The sequence below is a fragment of the Capricornis sumatraensis genome, chromosome 11 (genome assembly GCF_032405125.1).
Source record: "Capricornis sumatraensis isolate serow.1 chromosome 11, serow.2, whole genome shotgun sequence".
Taxonomy (NCBI): domain Eukaryota; kingdom Metazoa; phylum Chordata; class Mammalia; order Artiodactyla; family Bovidae; genus Capricornis; species Capricornis sumatraensis.
In genome coordinates, this window is record NC_091079.1 from 77,758,077 (window position 1) to 77,772,102 (window position 14,026).

The 14,026-nt window shown below is 39.2% G+C and overlaps 1 protein-coding gene across 1 annotated transcript in view; it reads right to left on the reverse strand.

Annotated features, from left to right (window-relative positions):
- Positions 1-14,026, reverse strand: part of ZFPM2 (zinc finger protein, FOG family member 2) — a 397,773-nt gene that overhangs the window by 17,376 nt on the left and 366,371 nt on the right. The gene's annotated exons all lie outside the window — the stretch shown is intronic.

Sequence of the window (14,026 nt, forward strand, 5' to 3'; positions counted from 1 at the left end):
TATTAAAAATACCTAAAACATGGAAGCAACCCACGGTCCACTGACAGAAGAACGGATAAGCAAAATGTAATATATACATACAGTGGAATATTATTCAGCCTTTAAAAAGCTGGCAATGCTACAACACAGATGAGCCTTGAAGACCTTGTTATAAATAAAATAAGACAGTCCCCAAAGGACAAATACTGCATGATTCCACTGATATGAGGTACTCAGGGTATGCAAAGACAGAGACAGAAAGTAGGATGGTGGTTGCCAGGGGCTAAGGCAGCAGGAGTGAGAAACTATTGTTCAATGGGCAGATTCCCTTGGACAGCGAGGAGATCAAACCAACATCTTCAGCTGAAACTCCAATACTTTGGCCACCTGATGTGAAGAGCCGACTCACTGGAAAAGATCCTGATTCTGGGAAAGATTGAAGGCAAAAGGAGAGGGGGCAGCAGAGGATGAGATGGTTAAATAGCATCACAAATTCAATGGACATGAATTTGAGCAAACTCTGGGAGACAGTGAAGGACAGAGGAGCCTGGCATGGCCATAGTCCATGGGGTCGCATACAGTCAGACATGACTTAGCAACTGAACAACAACAACAGCAAAGGCCAAACAAGAATGAGGCCTTCTTCCTTCAGTTTTCCTAATGAAGCTACTTTAACTACTGGTGGCACAGTGATAAAGGATTCGCTTGACAATGCAGGAGACACGAGAGGCCTGGGTTCGATCTCTGGGTCAGGAAGATCCCCTGGAAGAGGGCATGGCTACCCACTCCAGTATTCTTGTCTGGAGAATCGAATGGACAGAGGGGCCTGGAGGGTTAAGGTCCATAGGGTCACAAAGAGTTGGACACAACTGAGCGGCAGGAACTGACAGCTAAGACTAGCAGAATGAAGTTTCTACTGAGATGCAGTTTACTTTCTTTGACCACATTAACTATTTTCATTTGAATGAACTTTAGATGCTTGTTAGATCTGAAACTTCTGAGTGTTTCAGCTCCTGGTGACTTTGTTGATTTGTGTTTCTGTCTGTGTTTAGTGTTCCTGTCAACTGTCTATGGATGTGAAATTTAAGGAATCTAAACAGATGTTTTCTGTAGCTTTCAAATGCGGTGGTATGTTTAATGTCTCCAGATTTAAACCAAGAGGATTTTCTACATACTAATCTACATGAATGGTATATTGATATAAACACCAATAAAATTATGTAAAAGTGTTGGGCTTCCCAGGTGGCTCAGTGGTAAAGATTCTGCCTGCCAATTCAGGAGCCACAGGAGATACAGGTTGGATCCCTGGGTCAGGAAGATCTCCTGGAGGAGGAAATGGCAACCCATTCCAGCATTCTTACTGGGATAATCCCATGGACAGAGGAGCCTGGCGGGCTACTATCCATGGGATTACAAAGAGTTGGACACAATTGAGCAACTCAGCATGACTGTAAGTTGGGTGCATGTATGGAAATATCATATATGTTTACTTGATAAAATTTTTACAACTTTCTTTTCACAGTAATTCAAGAATAAATGATCCTGGTCTAAGGGGTTATATGCTAATAATGAGGTATTGCTTGCACCCAAAATCACTGAAAATTTATTTGTCCTCAGCACAAAAATGAACTAGGAAGAGTGCTTGACTTGTGGATGAGAAAATTTAGTTCTAGTCCTGACTTTATTAGTTATTGTGTGGTCTTGTAGAAGCCCTTTAGCTATATCTATAACCTGACAGTCTTTAGCTAGGTACCCCTAGATTATTATCATCAAGTTGTGAGCAACTTTTTATGCTTCTGTGACCAAAGTGCTAATAATAGGAATAATCACACATATATTAAGTGGTTACTATGTGTTCTGCACTGACACTGTGCTTTGCATCCATTATCTTAATTTCTCCCGAGAAAGCAGTAAGGTGACTTTTGTTTATTCCCATTTTACTGTGGGATCATGAAGCTGGAATTTTACATAAGCTGTTGAAGAGCACACAGCTAGACGGGATGTGGAAGAAAAGAAGATATGGGAGATGGGATTTTGAACAAGGCAGTTGGGCTCTAGATTCTGGATGAAATGCTAGGTGTCACAAGTCACAGTGCTATCTGATGTTCACTAAGTAACTACCTTGTACCTTACCTTGACTATTCAGAATCACTGATACGTCTCTGAATCAGAAATAAGATAGTTCATGCCCTTATCAGGTGGCGTGAGTGGTAAAAAAAACTTGCCTGGTGATGTGGCAGACATGAGACACAGGTTCAATCCCTGGATCAGGAAGATCTCTTGGAGGAGGGCACAGCAAACCACTCCAGTATTCTTGCCTGGAGAACCCCATGGACAGAGGAGCCCAGTGGGCTATAGTCCATGGGGTCGCAAAGAGTCGGACACGACTGAAGTGACTTAGCATGCACGTCAAGAAGATTTACATGGTGAAGGCAATGGCACCCCACTCCAGTACTCTTGCCTCGAAAATCCCATGGATGGAGGAGCCTGGTGGGCTGCAGTCCATGGGGTCGCTAAGAGTCGGACAGGACTGAGCGACTTCACTTTCACTTTTCATTTTCATGCATTGGAGAAGGAAATGGCAACCCACTTCAGTGTTCTTGCCTGGAGAATCCCAGGGACGGGGGAGCCTGGTGGGCTGCTGTCTATGGGGTCGCACAGAGTCAAATACGACTGAAGTGACTTAGCAGCAGCAGCAGCAGCAAGACATAGCTTTAAAATGTATAACCACAATATGGAAAATAATGTTCATCTTTGTGATGTGGAAGTAATGCCAGGTTATCTTCTATCATAACAAAGAGCTTACACTTAGTACTTACTATTTGCTGAGTGCTAGTGTAAATATTTCACACCTATTAAATATGGATATAGCATTTGCCCAAGTTGAGTTGGATACTAAAAGGCATCAAAATTCTTTATAACCATGACTGCACAGTACATTCACCTGGGAACTCTTCATCAACACTGGTTCCTGGGTCCTGCCCCAGATCAATCAAATCAGAATCACTAAGAGTGAGGTCCGGGCTTCATTATTTTTCAGAAGCTCCCTGAAAGGCTTCCTATGCTTCTAGAGTTAAGGATCACTGGCATAAGGGTAAACTATTCGCAGTTTGTATAGAGTAGAAAGAGTGGAACTCTAGGAACAAAAAAGTCTCTCTTGATAATCAAATATTTCATAGACTTGTTCAAACAGTTCAATAGAGAGATGTCTACTCTGAAACTCAGAAAATGACAACTGAAAATAGCTTTGAATAATATTTGAAAAATATGGGCATGATGAGTGAAAAGGTGTAGAAAAGTGGATAAAGAAGGTAATGACTTGGTATCACCCTTCAACTGCATAAACCAGTTAGGAATTTAGGTAATTTGTGAATTGTATTCAGCTTTACAATGTTTAACTCTTTATTATTTGGAAGCTGTGTAACTTATTATTAGAAATGATTAATAACATTGCAAAGAAAAAAAACTGAAAGATCATATTATGCAAACCAGAGCAAAAAAAAAAAAGATCAAATTCCTACTACCCGGCCATGAAGTCTTTATCAAATGACATCAGGCACTAAAGCAGCTGATACCCTCCTTGATTCTACCAAACAGAAAGATTATTTTAGGATTCTCTGCTTGCCTCTAGTGCTGCCAATGCAGTCACTCTCCTCAGTCTCCACACCCACACACCACTCCCTTCACAAATAAAGGGCAAATACATTCTAGGTTCCATAGAAAGTAATAACTACCCAGACCTTGATGTTCTTGAAAAACCATGTACTCGCTGTTCTAAGTAATGTTTATGATCAAAATTCTTGTACAAACAGATACGGTTCCTAACAGGAAGCTTATAAATTCTTCTAATAATTGCTGTCAAAGCTGCAGTGAAGTGTACTACAAGTTTTGATAATAAAGAATAAAGTCACAGTTCAAACTCGATTATATTTTGGAAATTCACGCTCCTCTTCCTAGAAGCGGTGGCCTTAAATATCTCCCCATCCTGCCAAATTTTTCACTTGCACTTTTTATTATTTATGAAATCAGTGTCTGCACAATGTCAGGCAGACCTCTGTTGATAAACTCTAATTAAGATTAAGACAAGCCTTTTGGAAAGGATCCCATCATTAGCAAACATGATAAACACAAAAATACTCCCTACTTGTCAACCAGGAGCAATTCAGTAACCTAACAGTATTATCTGTTGCTAGGTTACAGAGCTGACAAAGCTTCAATTATATTGTTCAACCATACCTATAGAGTTCTGTATAAGCAAAATGTATCCAGTATAAAAGCATTTAACTTACTCCATGCTATCTGCAATTCATGCTTCCTTACAATGGTAAAAATCAGGTTAATAATTACATAGCAGGCTGAAAAATCTTTTCCATGTGTTATGTCTATACATGTGTCTTTCTAATTTATCTGTGTGATTGATAGACCCTTGCTTTGTAAAAATAAGGAAATGCAAGCAATGTGAAGCTGTAAACCTTGAGCACAACTACATCTGGGCTCATCAAGATATGGACCTAATCTTAGCATGAAAATATACAGCAAACTGAACCAATTAAATCACATTTAGATTCTGTATTAATATTAGTCTGCCTCAGTATGTATAAGGATAAGGAGCCTCAAGCAATTAGATAGAGATGCCAGTTTGGAAGTTTATTTTGAGCTTAAAAAAACCCCAAACCCAAACACACTCACCTAACAATACACAAGGAAATCAGTGGTTTTCAATACTAATTTATTCTAATGGATTTTCTAAGGATATTTTAAAAGTTGAAATTAGTAACTTTTACTACACAGCATTAAGTCATTAAAGTTTACTTCTCTTTATTGGACTCGGAACACTAAGGGGAAAAATCAATGAAACAGTCTCCAAAAATCTGACAGGGGAAAAGACGAAGAAAAACTTATGTATGTAAAAAAAGAAAGTCTATGTGAATCAGACCTTTGACATTTTTTACTGTGGGTGATTTTGTGTGTGTGTGTGTGATTTTCATGGAAATTTAGAGAAAAGGTAATTACACATAAATGAACCAGCATTTTAAAATAGCTTTGGTATAAAATATATTATATACTAAATTCCTACAGCATTTTGATTCCTTAAGATGTACAGTGATATTTCCACATTAACCTAAAAGTCTGTTTCCTTCACGTGTTTGAAATACAAGAAGGTGGTCAAGTGATCAGAGTTCAATGAAGAAAGATTATATATTGCTCTATAGAGTAAACCTGGAGAAGGCGATGGCACCCCACTCCAGCACTCTTGCCTGGAAAATCCCATGGACGGAGGAGCCTGGTGGGCTGCAGTCCATGGGGCCGCGAAGAGTCGGACACGACTGAGCAACTTCTCTGTGACTTTTCACTTTCATGATTGGAGAAGGAAATGGCAAACCACTCCAGTGTTCTTGCCTGGAGAATCCCTCCCATGGATGGAGGAGCCTGGTGGGCTGCCGTCTAGGGGGTCACACAGAGTCAGATGTGACTGAAGTGACTTAGCAGCAACAGCATAGAGTAAACCATGATCCTCTTTAGGCACACTAGCATAAATCCATTCTCTGGGGGAATAAATGGGCTGTTGAACACACACACACACACACACACACACACACACACACACACATTGTTTGTAGAAGCAGAAGAAACAAGGATACTTGTTTGTCCATTAACTTCTTTTTTACCTAAATAATTTGAAAATCCAACATGATGCCCACTTATGAAATTTAGTCTTGTCACAACTAGGAAGGGATTGGGCAGAATAATTCCTCCAAAGCTAAATAACTGTCCCATTTCAACATCGCAGGTGTTACTACCTAGATCTCAAGGTAGGGACATTCACACAGTACATATATCTATATGTAGCCAGGATGTTTAATACCAATTTTATAATGAATTCTAATCCAATACTGTTGAAATTCTTGACAGTGGAGCAGTGCGAGGAACAGAACTTATAAATTATGTGAGCCCCTTCTTTGCAAACCGCTGTGGAGGTTTCTTTGTGCATTGGCAAATACAGTAGCAATATAAGGTATTGTGTGGGTCCTCCTGCACAGCACCTGATAAAAGAATAAAGAGCTGTGACATATTCTTAAAACAATAGAGGAATTAAAGGGAAACAATGGGCCAGCTGCTTCATTAATACAATCAAAAGGGAGCCCAGCACAGAGGAGTCCAGATAATTAAGCACCACTCTTTTAGACCTCCTTTCTAGAATAAAATTGCTTTAAAATGCATTAACTACTTCATAGTTGTTAGATAGATCTCTGCACTTGTTTATTTAGAGTTGATTAATGCCTTTTTTCCGTATGCAGCAACATGCCAAGTCATCGTCTACAATAGTTTTTGAATAAAATAGAGTGAGGATAATTGATAAAGATCTGAATCATACACAGCAATAAATCAAAAGCATTTTGCAAAAGGTCTTTCCTGTTTTTAAATAATCTTTAACATTTTTCATTTGTACTTATAGGCAATGCAGGGCATTTTGGGGCATTTAACTTTCCCATGCTGGCTTTCCCGACATCTTTTTATAGAACATCCTAGCAGTTCCTGAGAGGAGGAAAAAAATCAGAGTTGACCAGCAACTCTAGAGTGTGTGTGCCTTTGGTTCAGGGGGTGCCAAAGAAGACAAGGGATTTCGTTTTTAATTCTTCTTTGCCTTTTGCAACCAAGAGGGATGGACACATGGCAGAATCACTTGCCAAACGCACGATTCATCCTTCATTAACTTGATTATAGAAAACAAAGAAACCAACTTTTTATGAGGTTTATATTAAAACACAATTTACAATTTAAGATAGCAAGGCTTTTCATTCTTCAGCCTTTCCTGTGATGTCAATAGAACATTTAATTGCTAAAGAACTGGCAAGTTGGGAACGGAATACTGTGTACTGAATGTTGATGTGAGAAGAAAACCTCACACTCTGCTTTTCTCCCAAATATTTATAAGTAGGCTTGTGTCAACCCAACATTAAACTTACAAACTTTACTGAGTTATATGGTCAGTTTAAGTAAGATTTACTCTATTCTGTGATTTTGGGATGTTAATTGAGAATCTCAGATACAATTAGAAAGAAGGCAGGGAGATAAATGAATAGACGTACTTAACAGTATTTCTGAGATTGAGAAGAAAGATTTTTGCTTTTACACATATGTTATATATGATTTAAAATTTATCAGCTGGAGTCATATTTCCAAAGACTTTCCTGGATTATGTCAATATTTTAGAAGATATGAAATATTTAATTCCAGCTATGAAACCTGATTCTGACTTCAGGAGCTAGTCTCCAATTAGCGTGATAAGTTTTGCTTGTCAATCAGGAAATAAAAACATACAAATTAATAGTCGGTACGAACAAAAATGACTACTTTGTGCTGTGCAAGCTGCTTCAGTCATGTCTGACTCTTTGCTACCCCATGGACTATAGCCCACCAGGCTTCTCTGTCCATGGGATTCTCCAGGCAAGAATACTGGAGTAGTTTTGTTTCAATTAAGCCCCAAATTTACTTTGTTAGTGTGAGAGTAAATTAGATAGACATGAGTTTGTTCATTGGCTTAAATCAAGTGACTCTTTCCAAGGATATATTTTTGAACATCTCAGTTTTATAAACCGTGTCCTTACAACAATGCAAACAAGCTAGTAAATACTGTATTGGTAATGAGGCTCCCCCGGTGGCTCAGTGGTAAAGAATCTGCCTGCCAATGCAGGAGATGTAGGTTCGATCCTTGAGTCAGGAAGATCCCCTGAAGAAAGAAATGACAACACACTCCAATATCCTTGCCTGGGAAATCCCATGGACAGAAGAGCCTGGCGGGCTATAGTTCCTGGGGTCACAAAAGAGTCAGCCATGACCTAGTGACTTAATAACAACAACAATGCATTATGCAAAAATGCTACATTGAAAGCACCCTCTTTCAGCAAGTATTTTGGAAGTGGGCTTAAGAGCGTCATCTGTGAATTGTCATTTTAAATATTATATGCTGTATTATTTAGCATAAATTCAACAGATAACATTGGTTTGACAGAACTCAGAATAAAGAAACATGAACACCCTCATTAATCGAGAGGGATTATCTGTGTGACAAATAGCAAAAACTATCATCCCATTTTATAGTCAATGAAATCAAAGCCAGCCTGGTTAAACAAGTGTGTTTCCTAAACTACCCTCCTATCAGAGCGCATTCCCTGGCCCGAACTTGTAATAGATCCCCACCAGGTCTTTTGGCTCATGGTGTGTATTCTCCCAACAGAACTTCTATTTTTTTTTCTGTAAGAAAATGTTGCCCACTGAAATACTTACTTACCTTTCCCTTTGAAGAAACACAGGAAGTCCCTTTCAGAAAAGTAAACAGTGTTTCTCTGATCGGTTCCAGGTTTCTGCTGAAGTGTGTAGGTGCAGAAAGTTTTGCTTAGTTAATAAGAAGGCACTCAGCATTGCCTTGGGGGCTTCCCAGGTGGTGCTAGTGGTGAAGAACCCACCTGCCAATGCAGGAAATGGAAGAGACGTGGGATTGATTCCTGGGTCGAGAAGATCCCCTGGAGGAGGGCCTGGGAGCCCACTCCAGTATTCTTGTCCAGAGAATCCCATGGACAGAGAAGCCTGGCAGGCTACAGTCCATAGGGTCACAAAGAGTCAGACAGGACTGAAGCAACTTAGCACAGTACACAGCGCTGCCTAGAAAATCTGAACTTACATGTTGAAGGTCATGAAACTCAGGTATCCTATTTGAGGTTTTAGGCAAAAAGGTGTGATGTTTTTATGGGATTTCAACAGGAAAAGATTTGCTCATGGAATCTTCTCAGCATCCCTGGGCTTTGTGCTCTAGTCAAAGGTGGACTGTGCCCTGATTTTTCAGGAGCTTGCCATGGTGCCATGAAGTAGCTATCAGACTGTCTGGCTGCCTGACCATCAAGATTTTAAACAACTAGCCTACAGGTGACATTACACCCCAAAGGCAATCTGTCAAGATTCCACCTGCTGTTGATAAACTGATTACAAAGCTGCTTTAGACTCTGCTTGTAAACAAAAGCATTTATCAACTAATAATTTGCAATAAACTGATGTAACTCCCAGCTGAGCCCCTAACTGTAATTGTCTTTACCATCTGCCTATTAAAACACCATTCTTCATCAGCAATCAGGAGCAGAAGGGAGGAAATCTCCACCAAAATACACAACTTGCGAGTTTATGAATAATCTGAGCGCGTACCGCACTTTCATTACGACTCCTGTGTTGGGGAGGCTTAATTTTCATTCTTGCCTAGCCTGGGAATGCTCAGAAATTAGGTAGAGGAGAAAAAAAAAAAAAAAAAGAGCGGAGGGGAAAGAAAATGAAACATTGTGCCTACTGCTTTGCAGAGGAATAAATTATACAAGTTCATCACGGGAAGCTGTTTTTAATTTCTTTCTTTCCTCCTTCCAAAGCTCTGTGCAATGTCCATCGCGGTTTCTTGATGAAAGCCCCCAGCACCAGGCTGGGAACTAACCTCTCTATTCCTTTTTCAGCTTGTCCGTTTCCATTATACTGCTTTGTTTTGCCTTTTTTTTCTTTTTTTTAAATTCTAAGAGGCTCATTAAACTTCTCCAGGGAGTCAATTTAAAAGTATAGACTCCTCGGAAAGGGTGTTGTGGGGCTGCAAGGCCAGGTAGACGAAGGGGCAGAAGAGACAAGGGGCTGGCAGAGGCCCTGTGTTTGCAACTCTGTCTATATCACGGATGGAGGGCTTCCCTGTTCTAGGACCACAAGCGCTCAGGGAGGCTTCGCCCAAAGTCTCCTCCCAGAAGATGGTTTTCAATACAGTGGGTCTGAATGGTCAAAAACTCCTTGTTCTCAGCCATACATCTTCATGCATCCATTCTCCCCCAAACTCCCCTCCCATCCAGGCTGCCACATAACATTGAGCAGAGTTCCAAGTGCTATACAGTAGGTTATCCATTTGAAATACGAAAGTGTGTACAGGTCCATCCCCAACTCCCTAATTGCGGTTCACCGGAAACTATCACAACATTGATTGTTAATCAGCTATTCTACAATACAAAATAAAAGTTTAAAACAAAAACAAAGCCCCTCCTTGTTTTCAGAAGAAATCCTATCCCTCAGGTGCTGACCAGATGCATCCACAGAAGGAAGAAACTAGGAAAAGGGGTTAAATTCCTTTTGCATTGTGTTTTTCTGGAAACCTCTCTCTGAACAGACAAAATCATTCCATGCTTGTTCAAAGTTTATTAACTTTTAAGTATGTTTATTCTAATTTTCTCTTAAGAATATATAATTTATTAAAAATAAAGAAATACACACAAGCTGTCTTCATGTTGCTATTTTTAAATTACACACACACACTACACTTTTTCACCTTTTTTGTTGTCCAGAGGATGTTCCTTTTCAAAAAATTATTCCTTTACAGAGAACATGTTATTTCTCATTAAGAACTCAATAAATCTACTGATAAGCTATTTATTATCATGTGCAATGAACAACTCCTGTTATTAAGGTTCAAATTCTGGGGATAACAATTCATGGCAGTTTTTTTTTTTTATTATAACATAATTTAAAATAATGTTTATATTTTTATTTCATTTTTCTAAGAGATTTTCTGTAATTATTTTTCTTTACAATCTACTGTTAAATGTAACAGAACTAATAATTGCTTTCATAGGAACAATGGAAACGGCTACTCATATAGCTGGGTTAGGAGCTATATGGTCAGGAGACAAGATTTATGGCAAACAGTGAATCTAATTTTCTGCATGTGTTATGGAGGGCCTGAAATGCCGGCAAAAGTGCGTGTTTACTATGTTTCTTTGAATTTCAGAGACATCAAGTATCAGAATAGAAATTCAACATGTATTTTAAATAACACAAAAATCTTCAAAGACATTGTGAAGTAGAATTCCTTCTAGAAGTACTATATTTCCTTCTTGTCCTACTTTTGAGACGTTTATCAAGATACTGAGATTCTCTGGACATAGAACTTTTAAAATTAATAAATATTATATAGAGTAAGAGGAACGGAGACGGCAATGGCACCCCACTCCAGTACTCTTGCCTGGAAAATCTCATGGATGGAGGCGCCTGGTGGGCTGCAGTCCATGGGGTCGCTAAGAGTCGGACAGGACTGAGCGACTTCACTTTCACTTTTCATGCATTGGAGAAGGAAATGGCAACCCACTTCAGTGTTCTTGCCTAGAGAATCCCAGGGACAGGGGAGCCTGGTAGGCTGCCATCTATGGGGTCACACAGAGTCAGACACGACTGAAGTGACTTAGCAGCAGCAGCAGCAGAGTAAGAGGGAAGGTGTTTATGTTAACTTACAAGGAGGAGGGCATGGCAACCCAGTTCAGTATTCTTGCCTAGAGAATCCCATGGACAGAGGAGTCTGGCAGGCTGGAGTCCACAGGGTTGCACAGAGTTGGAAACAACTGAAGCAACTTAGCACGCATGCACATAATGTTTTACAAAATGAACAAAAACACTATAAAAAAATTCAACTTCTAATTCAATGATAAAGATGACTAAGATTAAACTTTTATGTTCATTAACTGCTTCCATATATACAGAAAGAAATGGTGCTATAGTGTTTGATTTGTTTTAAAATTTGTTGATTTTTTGGACTAATTGGATATGTTCATATCATGATTTAAGTGAAACTAGAAAACCTTTATAGTTATTACTTCTAGGCCTAAAATGTTCATGATGGTCTCTTCTAAAATATGGAAACAGCTTATTTGAAGTGTTGCTGAATCTTTATCCTAAGGCAAATTTTTGAATTATTATATAACTGATTACAATATGATGCTTTAATGTGAAATGGAGATTATTTATACTGCATGGATACTCTTTGATTTTCTTCACAAATCTCTATTTTGAGGTATGTGGACCTGGTCTCCACTTGCACTCAGTTTTGGTAAGAAAATAGTTTTACCAGCAGATGGCGCTCGGTGCATTCTAAGAGCCCAACTGAAGAAAATATGGATTTTGTTTAATTTTATTTTATGCTAAATGTGAAGTTGCTACACCAAGCTTTATAATCCCTAAAGATTTCTGTTAATTGACTAAACAACTCTGTGATAATTTACATACTGTCTGATGCCCATCTAAATGGCACTGAATTCAACTCATGAGCTTGTGTCAAGATAAGAAAACACAAAATTTTAAGTTTCCCCCACGAAACGGGAAAAGAACCCGTGTTCCTGAAGAATAAGTATAATGTGAACTCATCAAATGAATGTTCTGTTTAAAAGAAGACAACTGTCATTACCATGCTCTTTTAGCACCTCACTTTCTTAAACAAAGCACTTATTATTGAATAAGTTTATAATCTGCAGTCATGGATGTTTTAAAGACCTTCTATAATATAACTCTTTGAATATTTAATAACTAGGGAGACACATGTATTTCCTTGAATGTTGTGGGGAATTATGTGTTTGTGCTAAGAAAGAAAAAACAAACACCCAGCTTTGAGTGATAAAGGTGATTATATGTGTAAAACTAAATTGCATACATGCTAAGTCATGTGCAACTCTTTGTGACCCCATGGACTGTAGCCTGCCAGGCTCCTATGTCCATGAAATTTTCTAGGCAAAAGTATTGGAGTGGGTTGCCATATCCTTCTCTAGGGGATCTCCCCAACCCGGGGATCGAGCCTATACTGCCTGCACTGGTGGGCAGATTCTTTACCACTAGTGCCACCTGAAAGTCCCCAGGAAACTAAATACACCCTGTAGAAGGTCTGTCTGAAATCATGTCCTTCTGTTTTTCTTCTCCTTTCCTCTTGCGTGCCTTCTTCTTCTCCAACTGGGAGAAAACCTTGCTCTGAACTTTAAAACCTCAATTCTTAAGTTACCATTACTAGCAGTAATAGCCATTACTAGCAGTAATAACTAACAGTATTTTGTTTCCTCTAGTGACAAGGAGTGTAAGGAATTTTACCTGAGCGTCTTCATAAATTCCTTCTACATTCACCTTTTCCTACATCTTGCTATCTTTTTATCATTGAGGGCTTTTCTTTACTTGATTTTAACTTAGCCTTCCACATGGCAAAAATACCCATGGTCACATGACACTCTCAATCCTTGTCATTATTAAGTGGAAATCTTGGATCAGAGTCCCAATTTAAGAGCTGCTTTACACCAAGGCTTAAACTCTAAAGACTTTTTCAACTGTTTAATTCCTAGGCAAAATCCCACTAAACTGAGTGAGGAGTGGGTTTGAAATCCTCAGTGGGGCTGCCTAATAAACATCATATTGCATCCTACCATCATCTGTAAGACCTGCTTAAAGCATGTGTTTTTAGAATTTGTACAATCTAGCTACCACATAGGGGCTTTCCGGGTGGCTCAGTGGTAAAGAATCCACCTGCAATGCAGGAGACATGGGTTCAATTCCTGGGTCAGGAAGATCCCCTGGAGAAGGAAAGGGCAACCCACTCCAGTATTCTTGCCTGGGAAAACCCATGGACAGAGGAGTCTGGAAGGCTACATACAGCCCATGGGGTTGCAAAGAGTTGGACACAACTGAGTGACTAAACAATGACAACAGCAAGAAGCTTCTGTATAATCTTATTGCCATCGAAGAACATTTAGCATTTCTTATAAATTATATTATCATTAAGAAAATTCAGAAATTAAAAACAAGTGCTCAGTCAATATAATAGCATATCGAATAATTTCAAAGGAAGAAATGGGGCGGTACATCACTGCAACTCCACAAACAGAAAAGGAGTTGTGGCTCTGCCCAGGGCTTTGAAAATCCATCTTTCAAGGTCAGCCCTTGACAGTCAAGTTAGGAAGGGCAGCATGGAAGGCAGGGTGGCCTCCTGCCAAGGCTGTTGCAGATGAGTGGGTGATCGTAGGGGAATGAACTGCAAAATCGCAAATTTTTGCTTGTGTGATGATAAAACCAGAGCCAAATGATTTCTCTAAGACTGTATGGCCTTCTGTTCCATTTTCATTGTGCAGCTTGGAATGATAAATTTTATTGTGCATTAATTTGCAGAAAAGGGTCAATGCTATGTTCAAGAGCGCTATCAATTGTTTTCAGCAAAGTTAATAATAAAATA